Below are 21,202 nucleotides of genomic sequence, written 5' to 3'. Positions count from 1 at the left end.
ATCTACCACCCTTCCCTCCACCACCCTCTCCCATGTGTACTTATGCTTGACTTTCTTCCGAAACACTGTATTTGCTATCATCAACTCTCTTTCTAGACACATTTCCACTATCAACTCTCCACTACGATTTTTTCCTGGAACTCCACATTTCCCAACCACTCCATCAATTGGATCATTTCCTAACCTAGCATTAAGGTCTCCCAGTACTATTACATTTACACTTCTCCCTAAACCCTTTATGCACTCATTTAAATCTATCCAAAAAGCCTCCCTTTCTTCTACACTCTTCTCACTGCCAAGCCCATATGCACTTACAAAAACCCACATCTCCTTTCCCAGTTTCACCTTCATCCACATTATCCTTGAGGAAACCTCCTTCCACTCCACTATACGTTTACCTATCTCTTCACTTACTAGTATAGCCACCCCTTCCCTCCCTCGCCCTCTCTTCACTCCTGATAAACTCCCACTTACACTCCCAAACTTACAATCGCCCTTCCCTTTCAGTTTAGTTTCACTCAAAGCCAACACATCCATCTTCTCACAAACATACTACCTATCTCTTCCCTTTTACTCTCATCTGTACCACATCCACGCACATTAAATCCTTAGGGTGCTAGTCTGAGAACTTCCAGACCCTCTTATGCCTCTGATTTTACTTTTAGGAATGTGCCCTTTGGGGCTACAAGGAGAAAGATGCCTAGTCCCAATCCCCGTACCTTTCTTCTCGCCTCTTACGATCCAAGTGGGAATACTTGGTGCCAGTATTCTTTTCCCCCACCACAGAGAATTCCCCCACCACAGAAAAAGAATACTCAGGGAAATGGTACAGGACAGCAACAAGGGGTTGGGGGACAGCATAGTGGAGGGACAGTCGTAATATAAAAGTGTCATCATTTCTCTATGAACAGAGTTTTCCTCTATCATAGACAAAATGATGTGTGGCTCTGGTCCGTAGGGGTGTCCCATATAGACCCTAAAGTATCGACTGCATGCTACTTTGCCATAATAACAAGCAGCCAATACCCCAGACATATAAAATATCAATAAAATGCTTGCTGAACAGGTGTGGGAGGCTGGTATATGGATCTGCAGAATAGATTTCCACATAGGGGTAAAGGAGTTAAGGAGTCTGGAGTTCGGAGTAATCAAAGGAGTCGGAGTCGGAGTCAGAGTCAGAGGAATCAAAGGAGTCGGAGTCAGAGTTGGACCTTATTCCATCCGACTCCGCAGCCCTGATCTCAAACACATTCAATCTCCTCCTCTCCTATGTTTCATGTTTCTGCCCCATAAAGTGCTGTTGGCACAATCACTCTTTCATACAATCTTCTTGTAGCATTCATTCCCAAATGCCTATTTCTCAGTATGCTTTTTAATCCCCCTAGGTATTTAAATGCTCTCAATCTACATTCTACGTCCATCACTCCTTCCTTTCCTGCCACATTTGCACCCAAGTATCTAAAACTATTCACTTCCTCCAGTCTCTCTCCCTTAATACTCAGTTCCAGTCTGTTGCCACTTTCTCCTCTTATACCTCATCACCTTACTTTTACCCACATTCATCTTCGAACAACAACTGGCTTATCTCCCACTTTTCACCATTTTCTTTAACCATCTCTAATCCCCGACCCATTATCCTTGCATCTACCTCTCACACCACCCCATTCATATATTAATTGAACAACCAAGGTGACATAACACATCCCTGGTGAAGTCCCACCTTTACCTCAAACTACTCACTCCATTTCTGAATTTAACACAAGCTCTACTACTCTCATAAAAACTCTTGACTGCTCTTATCCCATATATCTGCAATACCTCCCACAGTGCCTTCCTGTCTACCCTGTCATAAGCCTTTTCCAAATCTATAAAGGCCCAAAAAGCATCTTTACCTTTTCTTATAACTTCCTCACATATCTGTCTTACCACAAAAATCTGATCCACACAACTCCTACCTGTCCTAAATCAACACTATTCCTCACCAATTACTGTGTTCCTTTCTTAATCCGCTCAATCAAGTTTCTCCCATAAGCCTTCCTAACTACACTTAACAAACTGATCCCTCTGAAACTACTAAACTCACACTTGTCCCCTTTTCCCTTGTAGAGTGGAACTATACAGGCATTCCTCCAGTCCTCTGGCACTCTACCCTCTCTTAAGTTAACATTGAATAACCTCACCAGCCACTGCACCATCACCGTACTTTTTTTTTTTTTTTTTTTGACATTCTACATGACACCCATCTAACCCAGGTCTTTTTCCTGCTCTCATCATCTTAACAACTGCCTTCACCTCATCTTTTCCTTAATTCTCTTCAATTTCCCTCAGTTACTATCATTTTCTTAGCATTTTCCACTGCAATTACCTTTCCCTCCCTATCCTCCTTCACATTTAGCAACTCCCTAAAATACTCTGCCCATCTTCCTCTCACTGCTGTCTCTTCCATTATCATCTCTCCATCTGCACCTTTTACCTTTTCTTTCCTACTTAATTTGCCTCCTCTTCCTCCCTTAATTTCTTTCCAAAACATCTTTTAATTTCAAAACTTTCTGTCATACTCTTACCCCATTTCATATCTGCTCTCCTCTGCCTCTTTTACGCTTTACTTGTCTTCTCTTTTCTTTGTACCTCTCATATGACTCTCATCCTATTTTGTAGCCAATCTGTGAATGCTTGCTTCTTCTCTTCTACAACCTTCTTTGCTTCCTCATCCCACCACTCACTACTTTTCCTTCTATTTCCTCATGTCGTCCTTGTTCCACACACCATCTTTGCACATTTTGTGCATCCCTCCTTGAATTATACCCATTCCTTCTCCACTCCAAATTCTACTCTATCCTTCACTCCTTCCCACTCCTCTCTCAGCTTCTTCTTGTACTCCTCCTTTTCTTTCTCATTTAAGCACTTCGCTTTACGCACCTCCCTACCTTCTGTCCTTTTCCTCTTTCTCCATCTATTCTCCACTTTCAACTTACCTTCCACCAAAAAATGATCTGATATTCCCCCACTCTCTCCCCTTAGAACATGTACATCTTAACTATTCCTACTATTCTCCTGGTTACCGTTATACAGTATACAGTAGACCATTAATGCTCTATCTACCACCCTCTCCCATGTGCTGTCATGCTCGACTTTCTTCCTCACTGTTTTTGGTATTATCAACTCTCTTTCAAGACACATCTCCACCATCAATTCTGCACTACAATTTTTCCTGGAACTCCACACTTTCCAACCACTCCATCTGTTGGTTCATTTCCTACCCTAGCATTAAGGTCTGCCAATACCACTACATTGACATTTCTCCCTAAACCCTCTATGCACTCATTTAAATCAATCCAAAAGGCCTCCTTTTCCTCTACAGTCTTCTCACTACCAGGCCCATATGTACTTACAAAAACCCACATGTCCCTTCCCAGTTTCACTCAATACCAACACATCCATCTTTCTTCTCATAAACATACAACCTATCTCTTCCCTTTTACTCTCATCTGTACCACATCCATTCACATTAAAAGACCCAAACCTTAGGTTACTGGTCAGAAAACTATCAGACCCTCTTATGCCTTTACTTTTTTTAGGAATGTCTTCTTTGTGGAACTTTTATTTGATATTAGTATTATCTCAGTTTAGAATGTGTCCCTGCCTATTAACATTAATCAATGTAAAGTTGGATATTTTATGAGTTTTGGTCCCATTTGAGCATTTCCCACCTTGAAGATGACAGCATATTTGCCGAGATCATTTGATCAAATAATGTAGTTGACAGCAAGAATGATTCCTGTCCCAACCTCTTCAATGATGCTGAAGAACATGCTACCAAAGAACATACCCCTACATCTTACTGGTTTGTAACATACTATAAGGATAACAGAGGTAACTTTATCCATGCTACTAAGTATCTAGAGAGACTGGAGTGTTCCCTACAAATAACCTAAACAAATATGGTAAAGATGATCTGAGATAAGGACTTAACACCGGCCATGATGCTCCTCCATCTACCTTGTCCTTCAGATGGAATTTTCAAATCCATCAAACAACACTGAACATTCAATTACTACAAAGCACATTTCCACAATCAAGACCTACATAAATTCTCAGAAATATCAATTGTGCCCTGACAATGCTTACAGAGTGACAAAAACAAGAGAAAATAGTAGCATGCTCACATTTCATGGTCCATATCTCCCTGAGTGAGTAAATATTGGTCCTCTTTCTCTCCCAATAAAAGCTTTCATCAATTGTCTTTTACAGTGTTACCAGTGTTATGAGTTTCACCATGGAAGAAAGAATTGTACAAATGGTCCTCGATGTGGTCATTGCTCTGTCCTTGATTCACTTCCTACTATTGATTGTGAATCAGAACTTCATTGTTTCCATAGCAGAGAAGCTCACTTAATACATTCTCAACAATGCAAAGAGTACTGTCTTGAACAAGACATTCTTCAACTGGTTAGTCTTGGTAGTGCCAAGCAAGTACTTCATTTTAGACAGATGGATGGCGGAGCAAAGACATATGCCTTCTCCTTCCACTCCATCCCTGTCCTCCACTCCTATAAGAATCCTGCTTCCTCTGTTCAGTCCAGAGCAAGTTATCTATTTTGTAAAGTTACAATGTATCATCAACAGATCCCTCCACCTCGTCTTTAGCAATGCATCCCATTGCATCTTCAACAAAACCCTCTTCTACATCATTAGCAAAACCCTCAGTAACATCACAGACTCCCAAAACACAAGCCCATGCTCACACAGATTTCCAATCAAGAACCCATACTAAGGATAGTGAATCAATACAGACACATTTTCAACAACAAAATCTGGTATGCAGCAATGTGTTACCAGAATTTGTTCTTAGATCCTCTGATATCCATCCCTCAAAATCCTTTCTCCCTACAAAAGGACATAGTCCACCACGCCAGACTACAGCGCTGCTACCATCCAACCCTTTTAATTTAACACAAGAGGTTGGACGACAGCATTGCAAATAATCATCCAGGATGCAACACTTCACCCCATACTAGACAACACATTATGAAAGACTACACTGTACACAATCATGAACACCAACAACACAAAATACACTCTATAAAGGATTTGTGGGAAAACCCTGTTCCAGCTGTAGTGTTCCTCAGGGAGATGGGACTGCTTGGTTTGACAGTCTAAGGAACAACTATTGCCTATCATGATGTAAATAAGCTTCTCAGCAAAGATAGGCTTCCTGAAAAAGCACCTGCTGGATAGGTGCATTAAAAAAAACTGTAATTGTTTTGCTTTGCTGTGTAATACATTACATCATCACCTGATTCATTGTACAGCACAAATAATTAACCTTCAACAGCATTAATCAAGTTACATATCTTTCCGAGTCCATTATGTGTTATGTAAGTAGACTTTTTACAATATATCTCCATTCTATTATCTGTATACAGTATTTACCTAGTTGTATTTTACGGGACTGGAGCTATGCTCGTTGTGACCTGTTCTTGTATCTCTCCACGTCCAGTTTAATTTTGAACCTGTGTATGGTTTTGGCATTCACTGTTTCACACACATGCACACACACACACAGACAGTTACAGAAGAGATCTGAAAAAGAACAGCTTTCCACACAGAGTAATAGATATATGGAACAAACTGAAAGAGGAAACAGTGAGTGCTAAAACTATAAATGACTTTAAGAAAAAACAGGATGCGGAAAGATACAACTGCAGGTCACTACGAGCATAGCTCTCCTCCTGCAAAATACAATTAGGTAAATACACACACACATATATATGACTAAGTGGAGTACGAAACACAGGAGTCTTACATACATATACCAAAGGCTTTTTCCCCCTTACACGGGGAGTAGCCAAAAAGAAAAAGGCATAGAAATCACTCCCACCCATTTCATTTCCCATATATTCCACTCCCCTCCACCCTCCTCCCTCCCTCCTATCTTGGCACCTCCTGGATGACAGGTCATCCCTGCATCCTGTCCACTGCCCTGGGTCAGAAGCAGTGTCGCAAGACACAGTACATCCACAGCAAGGCCGCTTCATAAATTCGGCGACCCCCCTCTCCGTCCCCTCATGCAGAAAAGGAGAAGACGGGGAAAAACCCCTTCGAGCTGCGTCAATTCTTTTTCATACATACTTCCTCACCCCCATCCCCTCACCCATTCCCGCTCATGCATCACAGACTCATCTATACACAACCCTTCTCCATTCACCCCATCTTCTGTCCTCTCCCATCCTTCCTCCACAGACATTTCTCTCTTTTGTAAAGCCCCTTTCACCCCATCCATCCACCTCATCCTAGGACGCCCCCTCATATTCACTCCTTCCACCTCTGCCTTCCACACTTCTTTTATTAATCTTTCTTCACTCATTCTTTCCATGTGTCCAAACCATCCTAATACTCTTTCATCAACCCCATCTCCCAGTTCCCTTTCCACCCTTGTTCTCCTCCTCACCTCCTCATTTCTCACTCTATCTAGCCTAGTAACCCCTATCATACTTCTCAGACATTTCATCTCAAACACATTCATACTCCTTCTCTCTTCCTGTCTCATACTCCATGTTTCTGCCCTGTACATTACTGTTGGCACAATCACTCCTTCATATTACCTCCTCTTAGCATCCATTCCCAGATGTCTATTTCTCATTACACTTTTTAATCCACCAAGGCATTTACTCGCTTCTCTCAATCTACATTCTACCTCCACCCCCACTCCTCCCTTTCCTGTCACATTCGCACCCAAGTATCTAAAACTATCCACTTCCTCCAGTTTCTCACCCTTAATGCTCACTTCCAGCCTACTGTCACTCTCTCCCCTTGTACATCTCATCACCTTACTTTTGCCCACATGAATCTTCAGCTTCCTTCTTTCACACACCTTCTCAAACTCTGTCACTAACTTCCTCAACCCCTTCTCTGATCCTGCTACAAGTGCAGTGTCGTCAGCAAACAACAGCTGGCTCATCTCCCACTTTACTCCATTTTCTTTAATCATCTCCAACACCTGACCCACTACCCTTGTATTCACCTCTTGCACCACCCCATCCATGTAAAGATTGAACAGCTAGGGCGACAAAACACATCCATGACGAAGTCCCACCTTTACCTCAAACCATTCACTCTCTCCATTTCTAATCCTAACGCAAGCTCTACTACTCTCATAAAAACTCTTGACTGCTCTTAACAGCTTTCCTCCTATCCCATACATCTGCAATACCTCCCACAGTGCCTTCCTGTCTACACTGTCGTAAGCCTTTTCCAGATCCATAAAAGCCAAAAAAACATCCTTACCTTTTCCTATAGCTTTCTCATATATCTGCCTTACCACAAAAATCTGATCTACACATCCCCTACCTGTCCTAAAACCACACTGTTCCTCACCAATTACTCCCTCTGTTCCTCTCCTAATCTGCTCAATCAAGATCCTCCCATAAGCCTTCCCAACTACACTCAACAAGCTGATTCCTCTGTAAATACTACACTTACACTTGTCCCCCTTTCCTTTGTAAAGCGGAACTATACAGGCACTCCTCCAGTCCTCTGGCACTCTACCCTCTCTTAAACAAACATTAAATAACCTCACCAGCCAGTCCACCATAACTGTACCTCCTTTCTTCAGACATTCTGCATGGCATCCATCCAACCCAGGTGCCTTACCTGCTGTCATCATCTTAACAGCTGCTTTCACTTCATCCTTCCCTATTTCTCCTCCATTTTCCTCACTCATCACTCTCATATTCCCACTGCAACTACCTTTCCTTCCCTATCCTCCTTCACATTTAGCAACTCCCTAAAATACTCTGCCCACCTTCCTCTCACTGCCTTCCATTATCATCTCTCCATCTGCACCTTTTACCTTTTCTTCTCTATTTGATTCACCTCCTCTTCCTCTTTTAATTTCCTTCCAAAACATCTTTTTATTACTTTCAAAATTTTCTGTCATACACTTTCCCCATCTCACATCTGCTCTCCTCTTTGCTTCCTTTATCTTATGCTTAACTTCCTTTCTCTTTACTTTGTACCTCTCATACGATTCCCTCGTCCTAATTTGTGGCCACTCTATGAATGCCTGCTTCTCTTTTACACCCTTCTTTGCTTCCTCATCCCACCACTCACTACCCTTCCTTCTATTTCCTCCCACCCTCCTTGTTCCACACACCATCTTTGCACACCTTATGACTCCCTCCTTGAACCATCCCCATTCCTCCTCCACTCCTAGTTCTACTTTATCCTTTACTCTCTCCCACTCATTTAAGCAGTTCACTCTAAGTACCTCCCTACCTTCTGCCATTTTCTTTCTCCATCTATTCTCCACTCTCAATTTACCTTCCACCAAGAAATGATCTGATATTCCCCCACTCTCTCCCCTTAGAACATGTACATCCTTAACTCTTCCTACCATACTCCTGGTCACCACTATAGAGTCCATTAACTCTCTATCTGCCACCCTTCCATCCACCACCCTCTCCCATGTGTACTTATGCTTGACTTTCTTCTTAAACACTGTATTTGCTATCATCAACTCTCAAGACACATCTCCATCAATTCTCCACTACGATTTTTACCTGGAACTCCATACTTCCCAATCACTCTGTCAATTGGTTCATTTCCTACCCTAGCATTTAGGTCTCCCAATACAACTACATTGACATTTCTCCCTAATCCCTCTATACACTCATTTATATCTATCCAAAAAGCCTCCTTTTCCTCTACGCTCTTTTCACTACTAGGCCCATACACACTTACAAAAACCCACATCTCCTTTCCCAGCTTCACCTTCATCCACATCAACTCTGATGACACCTCCTTCCACTCCACTACCTGCTTACTTATCTCTTCACTTACTAGTATAGCCACCCCTTCTCTCCCTTGTCCCCTCTTCACTCCTGAGTACCTCCCAGCTACACTCCTAAACTCACAGTTGTCCTTTCCTTTCATTTTAGTTTCACTCAAAGCCAGTACATCCATCTTTCTTCTCACAGATATACTGCCTATCTCTTCCTTTTACTCTCATCTGTACCACATCCATGCACATTAAAAGACCCAAACCTTAGGGTACTGGTTGGAAAGCTCCCAGACCCTCTTATGCCTTTACTTTCTTTTTTAGGAATATCCCCTTTTGGGGCTACAGGTATTAGGACTCCTAATCCCATCTCCCGTCCCTTTTTTGTCGCCTTTTACGACTCGGGTGTAAATGCTTCGTGGCAGTATTCTTTTGCCCCCCACCATAGGGTAGGTAGGTGAAAAAAGGAAATGAATATTCAGAGAAATGGTACAGGACGGTAACAAGGGGTTGGGGGACAGCATAACAGAGGGACAGTTGTAGTATAAAAGTGTCATCATTTCTCTATGTACAGAATTTTCCTCTATGACAGACAAAATGATGTGTGGCTCTGGTCCTCAGGGGCACCTCATATAGACCCTAAAGTATCAACTGCATGCTACTCTGCCACAATAACATGCAGCCTATATCCCAGACAGGAGTCTTAGTCTGAGTTTATTCCTGACTAGTTTTGCAGGTATCCTTTTTCAACGTAATGGTGTACAAACGAGCTGTGGGTATTTTATACATGAGGTGGACATCACTACCTCTCCATGTTACCAGAATTGGTGACAAAGTGTGAACATTACATATTTACTGTAACAAATAATAAGTAAATGTAATAATAATAATAACGCTAGCAATAATGATAAGAGTAGTGGTAAGTACAATGAAAATTATAATAATAACAACAAAAATAATAATAATAATGACAATGAAAATAATGAAATAATAATAGTAATGATAATAATCATAATAATAAAAACAATAATAATAAAAATAATAATAACAACAATAATAATAATAATAATAACAATAATAATAATAACAGTAATAATAATAACAATAACAATATTAATACAAAGAAATAATGATTATTAATATTAGATTAATAATGATAACAATAATAATAATAATAATAACAATAACGAAAATAATAAAAAGAAGAGAATAACAATAATGGTAATATAATAATGAAAAATTATGCTAATAATGATAATGATGAAAATATTAAGTGGTGAAGGAACAAAGTATAAATAATGGAGGATACATGATTTGATAGCATCTGAAATAAAATATGGTAGCACAGTGTAAGAAGAATTGTCAAAAGGAGGAAAGCTGGGAAGGGTAGGCAAAAGTGGTGAGAAAAAGGTATCTGCTTAGAGTCGGGGGTTAGGAAGCCATTTTTGGAGAGCTAATGTCAAGGTAGATTTTGTCCATTTCAAGTCACCAGTTCTCTTGTTTGTGTTTTTGTAGTTGCCAATGTAAAGGGATTCAATTATTTTCTGTTGATTCTTGTGTAGACCTTTGGCTAGAATAGTGAATCCCTCCCAGTTTGGTAGGTGTCCCTCTGTGTCTATGGGACACCTACCAAACTGGAAGGGATCCACCATTCTAGCCAAAGGTCTACACAAGACACAATGGAAAATAATTGAAATCTGAAAAAGAATAGCTTCCCACACAGAGTGGTAGATATCTCGGACAAAATGAATGAGGAAACAGTGAATGCAAAAACTATACAAGAATTTAAGATCAAACTGGATGCTGAATGATACAAAGGTGGGTCACTACGAGCATAGCTCTCTTCCCATAAAATACAACTAGGTAAATACACACACACACACACACACACAACACTAAAAAGTGTAGTATAATGGAATTTGGAAAAAGCAAAAACAGAATAACAGGATCATATAAATTGGGAGAAGAAGGAATAAAAAAGGTAGAAAATGAGAAGGACCTGGGAGTCATTGTTATGAATAATATATCACCTGAGAAACATATAAATAAGATTTTTGGAGAAACTTATAATTCAATAAGAACAATCAAAGTGGCCTTTACATACCTGGATGAAGAAATGGTGAAGAAAATTCTAATCACTCTGATAAGGCCAAGATTGGAATATGCAGCAACAATATGGTCACCAAGTACAAAAAAATGTATAAAAAAAACTTAGAATACAAAGAGCAATTACAAAATTGGCACCAACACTTTCAAAACTATCATATGAAGAGAGACTAGCTAAACTTGAACTACAGACACTAAATCAAAGAAGAGAGAGAGGAGATTTGATAGCTATTTACAGAATCATGAAAGGCATAGAATTTATTGATAGAGAGAATCTGATAAAATGGGATGATAGAAATACAAGAGGGCACGGAAAGAAAATCAAGAAAGACAGCTATAGAAGAGATCTGAAAAAGAACAGCTTTCCTCACAGAGTAATAGACAGTTGGAACAAGTTAAATGAGAAAGTGGTGTGTGCAAAAACAATACATGAATTTAGAAATAGTTTAGATAAAATGAGATATGAAGACGGGACACCACAAGCATAGCTCCCCTTCCCGTAAAATACAACTAGGTAAACTAGGTAAATACTAGGTAAATACATATATATATATATATAATATATATATATATATATATATATATATATATATATATATATATATATATATATATATATATAAGGGCTTTTTCCTCCCTTATAAAGGAAGTAGCTATGTCAAAAGGTTCACACCCACTCCCAGCCATTTCACTCTAATCTACCACTCTTTCCTCCCTCTCATCTTAGCTCATTATGGATGATAGGTCATCCTTGTATCCCTCCCACTGCTCTGGGTCAAAAGCAATGCAGCAAGACACAGTACATCCATGGCAAAGCTGCTTCACTTAATTGGTGACACCCCCTCTCCATCCCCTTAATGTGGAAAAAGAGAAGACCTTAAATTGGGCTTCTACTGTCATACAATGCAAAAGGAGACTTGATCAATTTTGGGTCAACCAGGAGACAAAATTTAATTTTGAGGAAAGTCTTATACTGGTGGACACACCTGGTCAAAGTCAATTGGGGGAGGACACGGAGGACACAAATCAGAGGCCTGACCTACTCAAGCTGAAAGTGATCTGGACATATAGGTCACATGACCTACATCCATTATATATGTAAGACTGCATAAGGGGAGGTATAATTGCTCATATTACAATGCAATAACTTCTGATTGATATGGCGTGGATGTGTGGAATGAATATCAAGAAAAAATAAATTTACTCACAAGAATATCATTAGTGCACACTGAATTCTGAATGAACTTTATAGATTTTTTATTTTCCTACCAAGGAAGACTGAATGGAGGCCCATCCCCTAATAAGAATATAAGAACATAAGCAAATAAGATACACACGTTGATAAGCATAAGGATGCTTACCAGTCCTAACTTTTTTTTAATCACTACCAATGTTAATATTAACTTGAGCTCACAATACTCACAATGATAAGAGCTGGCCAGTGATAAAGTTTGCAGCTTTGAGACTAGCGAATATCTTTTAGATAGACCAAAATATTTGCCAGTCTCAATTTTCTAAAGATTGCTACCAATATTACTATTACTTTGTAATACTTATATATGGGTTTTAAAATACTTAATGATAAGAGAAAGAGTTACGAATTGCAGCAGTGAGACCAGACCTGACCTGACCTAACCTAACCCCTTGGCCTTGTTAAATATAAAGGTGTCCACTCATCTCAATTTTCTTAAACAGCTATTGACACCACTTTTAATTTGCAGTACTTATATCTGGGGTTAAAAACACTCAGAATTATATGAGCTAACCGACTATATAGATAATTGCTGGTGCCAGACTAGCAAAAATCTTGATAAATGCCTGCACATTTACCCCTTGTTTAGAATGCCAATTACACTACCAAACGGTAAGTGAATGCCAAAGGTAAACACACAACACGTGACATTCACTAAGCTACTTTACCACTATATGATTTCACTTACGAATTCAACAAAGGCACACTTGTTTAGCATGTACAAAACACAGCTACGAAAACAAACTCTTTTAATTAGTGCTGTGGCTATTCTACACTGAGCAATTCTACACGTTTTCTATTTAACAATAATTAGAGAAAATGAGTCTTTAACGGGTAACCTTGGTAAAAAAATATATAAAATTCAATTTCCTTTCCAAATAGAAAATAACACTTGGTTAATTAATCTTTAAAGGGGTAATGATAATACAAAATAAAATTGACAATTTATTTATTGGACTATCTGCAAACTGCCAAATGAGCTTCTTTGGGTTTGAATTTTATGCAACCCCCTTCTGCCTTTACTGCTTCAGACATCCTAATAAGGGCAGTGAGAAAAGGTATCTGAAAGGAATTTCGGATTTTTGTGTTAGTGTTTCCTACAACCGAAAATAACATTTCGGCGTCAGCATTCGACGTGGGTAGTGCAAGGACCTGTAGGGTCTCACTAATTGCAGAGAAAATACAAAAAAGGACGGGTTTTGCTCAAATGCACACTTCTATATATGTATGGTTGCATTATTTGAACTATTTTCTTTAACGTGTGTGATTTCCATGTAATATGATCAAAGAGAACTTACGTTTTTATCATCTGCAATTTTACCGACCCCGGCTACGACTCGTCCAGCCCGTCGTCTATGATTACTGGTGGTATGGATCAAACTACACTTTTAAGTTTTTTATTGTTGTGTTATTAGTGTAATAGACTACATATAGTTGAATTATTTAAACTCTTTTTCTTTAAAATGTGTGATTTTCATGTAATTTGACCAAAGAGATGTTATGTTTTAGCCTCTGCAGTATGACCGACCACAGCTACATATACCGTAACAAATTAGCATATGGTTGCATTATTTGAACTATTTTCTTTAAAAGGTGTGATTTTCATGTAATTTGATCAAAGAGCAGTAACGTTTTTATCCTCTGCAAAATTACCGACCCCAGCTACGATTCGTGGTTACGATTCATGGTTACCGCTAGCCTGCTATCTATGTTCTGCGAATGCAGATCATCACTGAGCGTCAGAGTTGCCAGATTGGCATTTTTAATGCCAAATTTTGTATCTTAGGAATGTTTTTACTGTGTTTGGCAGGAAATTTTGTTGGGTGGCATTTTTGAGAATTTGGCATTTTTGGGGGGCGTTTTTAAATACCCGGTCGTGATTAGAGATCACTCTTTTACTTATATCAAGAATTAAATGATGATGTGGTAAAATTTTACTTTCGACCTTTGTTGGAATATAGCAATACAAAATTAAATAGTAATTTTGTAAATTAAAATGTATCAACGTAATATGCAATTTTGTGTGCGGAAATGAAAATAAAAATACGTTGCTACAATAGATTTCTTAAGTAACGAAGTCGTGTACTACGAATGGTACGCCATGTTTGTTATGGTAGATTCCGCCGTCGGAGAAATGAAAGAACGATAAATTTGTCTAAAGTAAAGTAAAGTAAAGGAAACTAAACTAAATTAACCTAATCTAACCGGTAAAATTTTACTTTCGACCATTGGAGGAATATAGCCATACAAAAGCTGAGAGAGTGGTTTAAAAGCCCGCCAACGTCTCTCACGACGACGACGACGAGGACCAGCCGGATGATATCTAATTTGCAGGTAATGATTTATTAAACACAGGTTAGGTTAGGTTAGTTTAGTTTTAGACAAATTTATCGTCCTTTCATTTCTCCGACGTCGGCATCTACCACAACAAACATGGCGTACCATTCGTCGTACACGACTTCGTTACTTAAGAAATCTGTTGTAGCAACGTATTTTTATTTTCATTTCCGCACACAAAATTGCATATTACGTTGATACATTTTAATTTACAAAATTACTATTTAATTTTGTATTGCTATATTCAAACAAAGGTCGAAAGTAAAATTTTACCGATGATGTATATGAATGATATAAATTTATCTTGGTTATGTGGGAAATGTAAAGATTTTGTGCCTAGCCAAAGGATGTTTCAGCACTTCTTTAGTGAAAATATGTAATAACGCAGTAGTGCATCAAACATTTCTAAATCTGATGATGCTTTTGATTATATTTAGACACAATAGAAAAGTCACAAATGACGCAAATTCCTGGACAGTGGAAGAAGGTGGTAGATGAGGTGGTGTGGGTAACACGTACCTTAAGTGATTGATGAAGGGAGGGGGAAGATAGCTGCAGTTGGGGAACCGAAGTCCAGGTGATTTTTATCACATCTCGGGACCACTCGCCTTCCCTCCAAGGCAAGCGTGAGTAAATCAAAGAGGGGTATGATGGGACAACTCATTAAGTGAACCGTCCTAGGCTAATGAAACCCAGAACTCCTATTGTGAGTTTTAATGAATTGAATAATTAAACACTAAAATTAAGCTACTTGACATTAAATAAGGGTTTTAACAGTTGGGTTCACATACATACATCCTATCTATTCCCTGCGCGCGTTCCTAGTTTAAGAAATTGTTGTTTAATGTGTACTTATAATTGTCTTGCTTGTGGAGACGTCTTCAATTAGCCTGATCTCCTGCTGAGCTACGATCGGCGCCACTTCGTTTGGTGGGGGCGGGGAGTGGACGGCCTGGGCGCGCTGTGATGGGGGTTGTAATTCACTTCGTCGGCGTACTTTTCCCGGTCCATCGCACTACACTCAGTTTTTGCTTGAGGGGTTTATACCCAAATAATCGTCACTCGATTTATTCCAGAGGATATAAATCCCCAACAGTCACTTGAGGGAGGAAAGGACGCGCTTACTATTCCGAGATCGAGCGGTCTGACCTCCTTTTTCGAACTCGATGCTTAGACTGCCCCTGTCCTGCGACAGGTCAGGTCACGATGTCCGCTAGCCGGCTTCCGACGTTGCCAATAGTACTATGTCTCCGTCCCTAGTTGCGAAGGGTATTACGAATAATGTTCATGCGGGAGGGTGACACAGTTTCAAGTGTTCTTTGAGGTAGACACTGTTCACGAGCGGGTTAAACACAGTCCTAATAATTCTAATTGCCTAGCTTAATCAAATATGTGGCAGCGCGCAGGGGGGGGGGAGGGGGTGTGTTTGAGTGCTTTGTATGGGCGCGAATACCGTTGAGCATGGCTCCGAGAACACAAATCAAAAGGGGGGGGGGGTGTTTCTAGATATTAGAAGTCTCTCCCTTCGTTAAGGCATTGAATTGGTTGTCAAAAATGACATGACAAATAAAGAGGATAACGAGGAGAAAAGACAGGATGTTGCTACTAGTAGTCTTAAGGACTGGAAATTCCCCCGACTTTGGGGAATTAAGGGCTGATACGGAGAGAAAACAGACGAGAAAATGGGAAGGGAGACAACGAGCTGGGTGTCACAATTTAAAAAATTGTGACACAGGTTATGAACCAAAAAGGGGGGGGGGGTCTCCCCTATGGCTTGAAGCTGGGAGAAGAAGGCTGGTCTTTCATCAAGAGTGAAAGAACTAGTTTCTGGCTTGCTAGGCGGCCGTTCTTCTTGGTCGTGCTCTTGTTAATGGAGCCGCTGCTGGCTCGTTGAGTGACGTGGCTGAAGCTCTCGTTGTGACGTCGGTCATCGAGGCCGTGCGGGGTTGTAGCGTAGGTGGCGTGGCGAGGTACTCGTGTTCACAGGCGATTTCAGTCGGGTCGTTCGCCGCCGGAGAGGTTCCGTCGTCTACGGTGTCCGCTTCGCCTTCCCCCGCGGGGGGAAGGTGCTCCGCGGTCAGTTCGTGACGGTCCGCGTGGGAATGAGGGGGCGTGTCCGCGCTCAGATTGATCTCTCGAGGGATGATTCGTGTGACAGACCGCTCGTATTCTCCTTTAAGAGTGCGGACTCCTACGGAGCTGATGACATCGTCTTCTCTGGGGACCGTAACAGTGGTTCCAGGATCGAATGGTGTAATGTGAGGACTTCGAGCGTCATTATCAATTGGTGTAGTCCCAACGATGATCGGGACTGCTTCCGGTTCTGGATGTGAAATGTCATCTGGTGCCGTGGAAGCGCGGACTGAAGTTCCTAAGATGGGAGCCAAGTGTAATGAAGAGGGGGTGGAGGTGGTTTCCGGGGCGTGGCCTACTGGGGGCGTGGCACAGGAGCCGTCATGTTGAGAGCTGACAGACGTGGATGATGTAGAAGCAGAGGTGCTCTGAGAGCTTGGGGCGTCAGTTGCAACTTGTATATTATCAATGAGGACTGGTACTGGTTCCGGGTCCTGAGATAAAGTGGCATCTGGTGCCGTGGAAGTGCTGACTGAAGTTGGTAAGATGGGAGCCGAGTGCGATGAAGAGGGGGTGCAGGTGGCTTCCGGGGTGTGACCTACTGGGGGCGTGGCACAGGAGCTGTCGTGGTGAGAGCTGACAGACGTTGATGTGGTGGGAGCAGAGGTACTCTGAGAGCTTGGAGTGTCAGTGGCAACTTGTATATTATCAATGAGGACTGGTACTGGTTCCGGGTCCTGATATAAAGTGGCATCTGGTGCCATGGAAGTGCGGATTGCAGCTTGCGGGACGGGAGCCGCGTGCCTTGAAGAGGGGGTGCAGGCGACTTCCGGGGCGTGGCCTTCTGGGGGCGTGGCACAGGAGCTGTCATGTTGAGAGCTGACAGCCGTGGACGAAGTAGAAGCATAGGTGGCATCTTGAGTAATTTCTATGAGGACTGGTACTGGTTCCGGGTCCTGATATAAGGTGGCATCTGGTGCCGTCGAAGTGCGGATTGCAGCTTGCGGGACGGGAGCCGCGTGCATTGAAGAGGGGGTGCAGGTGACTTCCGGGGCGTGGCCTACTGGGGGCGTGGCACAGGAGCCGTCATGTTGAGAGCTGACAGCCGTGGATGAAGTAGATGCATAGGTGGCATCTTGAGTAATTTCTATGAGGACTGGTACTGGTTCCGGGTCCTGATATAAAGTGGCATCTGGTGCCGTGTAAGTGCGGATTGCAGCTTGCGGGACGGGAGCCGCGTGCATTGAAGAGGGGGTGTTGGTGACTTCCGGGGCGTGGCCTACTGGGGGCGTGGCACAGGAGCCGTCATGTTGAGAGCTGACAGCCGTGGATGAAGTGGGAGCAGAGGTGGTCTGAGAGCTTGGAGTGTCAGTGGCAACTTGTGCATTCTCAATGACGAGGACTGGTGCTGTTTCCGGGTCCTGATATAAAGTGGCATCTGGTGCCGTGGAAGTGCTGACTGAAGTTGGTAAGATGGGAGCCGAGTGCGATGAAGAGGGGGTGCAGGTGGCTTCCGGGGTGTGACCTACTGGGGGCGTGGGTACAGGCCGTCCAGTGCTGTGCCTGGACGTATGACCTTGACTCCTCGGTGGCGTCGGAGCACACGTCAATGTCTGTCGAGGCTGGCGTGTTGAGGATTGAGTAGGAACGGGTGTGGGGGTAGCTGCGGCAACTGGGCGTACCAACACCGGGGTATGGAGCCGACTGCCCGTGATGGCACCCGAGTAAACTTTGAGTGCTGATTGAAGCTCTGGTGCACTTAGTTCAGAAGTGCCTTTGAACAGGTATATTGATGAAAGAACCTGTCGGGGTAGTTTCGGCACTAGGACATCCTCTACAAATTCATCGGAGAGGGCTTGTCCTACTGCGTTCCTGTACCTTTCGCCCAACTCATCCCAATCGGCGAGGAACCTCGACAAGTCCTCACATTCGTCCTTAGGTGCGGGAATGGCGACGAGGCGTTCCTTCAGACTTCTTCGTACTGCCAAGGGCTTGTCATAGGCATCATGCAGCCGTCGGATGGTGTGTTCATACGCGGTGTTGTTGAACACGGGGTATCCAACAAGACGCTTGGCACGCCCCGTTAGAGAGCGCATGAGAGCGCTGAACTTTTCTCCCTCTGTGTACCTATTGCTTTCGTGAACAATTGTCTTGAAAATGCTCCACCAGCTGGAGAACATTTCCAGATCCCCATCGAAAGAGGGGGTATGATTTTCTTCCCTTATGTATGTGACAAGTGCGCTTTGATTAAGCTGGCTGTTTGACGCTTGAACGGCGGTATTTGCGCCGTTCACTCGCGCATCTGCTCGGACTTTTAGGTTTAATAGGACCTTCTTGTGGGGTCTTAGTTCCTGTTTCAGTTTTGTGAGCCGATCCTCGTGAGGATGGCGGGCCCACGCGGGCTCCAATAACCGCCATGTTTGGTGATGGTCTTGACCTTCTTGAAGAATTTCCGTAGCCGCACTGGGACTCAGGCTCTCAACGTTGATAGTCCCGTACGCTTCAGAATATTCCGTGACAGCGTCAAGGAAATTCTGCGTGATGGCAATGAGCTCGGTCAGTGTTGCGTTCGTAATTGCGTCTTCGTTAGGGCTGTAATAAGACATGGTGGCCGCCGTCTGAGTATGCTTGCGGTCACTGAATCATAAGCCGAGAGGGGGGGGTGTCCGCTCTCTCTCTCAAGAACGATGCAGAGTCGAGCGAAAGAATCGCACGACGAAAATGGAGAATCGAAGGGGGTGACTACAGAAGATTGTGCTGTCATACGAGCTGGTCTGACAAAGGAGGTGGGAGAGAGGATACTCGCGTGAAACCGCGAAAGTTTAAAAATAAGGCCGCTTGAATCCGGGCCGATGCGAGCCGTTAGCGTCAGGTCATCCGTAACGGTAACGGCTAGGCTTAACACAAGGACGTGGTGGCGGATGGCGCCAAAAGGGGGGGTATTTGCGCCGCTTTGGAAGGCTGGGCCGAGCCGAAACTAAATTAAGCCGAAAATGGCTGAACTTAAAATTACGATGTGCGGCTGAGGATGCCGCTGAATGAAGAGGCCGGGCGGAATTACCCGTGAAAAAGGGACCAGTGTAATTTCAGCACAATCTAATTCTACTTAGGGTGGCGAAATGTTGCACAAGAGAAAGGTAAAAGTAGGAAGGGTAAATTAATGTGACATAAAATTACTATATCATGGTTGACCTAGTGCGTGCCTTAACGAGCAGGAGTGACTCCTGTACAGTGCATTGAGTTGCTAACCTATGCGCAGGGAAACATGTTGTGATCTACTTCATGAGTTGTCATACTAATTATTGAACTAGTGAAGTCGCATTAATTTACGAGTTCTGTACATAGGTAATGGAATGAATATCCGGTTCGAAGGACCACTAACGAGCACGTGACGCAAATTCCTGGACAGTGGAAGAAGGTGGTAGATGAGGTGGTGTGGGTAACACGTACCTTAAGTGATTGATGAAGGGAGGGGGAAGATAGCTGCAGTTGGGGAACCGAAGTCCAGGTGATTTTTATCACATCTCGGGACCACTCGCCTTCCCTCCAAGGCAAGCGTGAGTAAATCAAAGAGGGGTATGATGGGACAACTCATTAAGTGAACCGTCCTAGGCTAATGAAACCCAGAACTCCTATTGTGAGTTTTAATGAATTGAATAATTAAACACTAAAATTAAGCTACTTGACATTAAATAAGGGTTTTAACAGTTGGGTTCACATACATACATACATCCTATCTATTCCCTGCGCGCGTTCCTAGTTTAAGAAATTGTTGTTTAATGTGTACTTATAATTGTCTTGCTTGTGGAGACGTCTTCAATTAGCCTGATCTCCTGCTGAGCTACGATCGGCGCCACTTCGTTTGGTGGGGGCGGGGAGTGGACGGCCTGGGCGCGCTGTGATGGGGGTTGTAATTCACTTCGTCGGCGTACTTTTCCCGGTCCATCGCACTACACTCAGTTTTTGCTTGAGGGGTTTATACCCAAATAATCGTCACTCGATTTATTCCAGAGGATATAAATCCCCAACAGTCACTTGAGGGAGGAAAGGACGCGCTTACTATTCCGAGATCGAGCGGTCTGACCTCCTTTTTCGAACTCGATGCTTAGACTGCCCCTGTCCTGCGACAGGTCAGGTCACGATGTCCGCTAGCCGGCTTCCGACGTTGCCAATAGTACTATGTCTCCGTCCCTAGTTGCGAAGGGTATTACGAATAATGTTCATGCGGGAGGGTGACACAGTTTCAAGTGTTCTTTGAGGTAGACACTGTTCACGAGCGGGTTAAACACAGTCCTAATAATTCTAATTGCCTAGCTTAATCAAATATGTGGCAGCGCGCAGGGGGGGGAGGGGGGGGGTGTTTGAGTGCTTTGTATGGGCGCGAATACCGTTGAGCATGGCTCCGAGAACACAAATCAAAAGGGGGGGGGGGGTGTTTCTAGATATTAGAAGTCTCTCCCTTCGTTAAGGCATTGAATTGGTTGTCAAAAATGACATGACAAATAAAGAGGATAACGAGGAGAAAAGACAGGATGTTGCTACTAGTAGTCTTAAGGACTGGAAATTCCCCCGACTTTGGGGAATTAAGGGCTGATACGGAGAGAAAACAGACGAGAAAATGGGAAGGGAGACAACGAGCTGGGTGTCACAATTTA

The 21,202-nt window shown here is 42.7% G+C and overlaps 1 protein-coding gene across 2 annotated transcripts in view; it reads right to left on the bottom strand.

Moving 5' to 3' along the window:
- The window catches only part of LOC143030941 (uncharacterized), a 35,517-nt gene extending 22,619 nt beyond the window's left edge, over positions 1-12,898 (bottom strand). The window contains exon 1 of one of the 2 annotated variants that reach the window (XR_012966954.1): positions 12,826-12,895. The gene's annotated coding sequence lies outside the window, so the exon portion shown is untranslated. Of the gene's footprint in view, positions 1-12,825 lie in introns of both variants that reach the window. The other variant, XM_076194227.1, reaches the window with a different exon arrangement.
- Between the last annotated feature and the right edge of the window lie 8,304 nt (positions 12,899-21,202).

The sequence above is a fragment of the Oratosquilla oratoria genome, chromosome 12, assembly GCF_046742065.1.
Source record: "Oratosquilla oratoria isolate Oo_2021 chromosome 12, ASM4674206v1, whole genome shotgun sequence".
Taxonomy (NCBI): domain Eukaryota; kingdom Metazoa; phylum Arthropoda; class Malacostraca; order Stomatopoda; family Squillidae; genus Oratosquilla; species Oratosquilla oratoria.
Note: the sequence above shows the minus strand (reverse complement) of the source record. Positions and strands in the feature narration are given on the sequence as shown.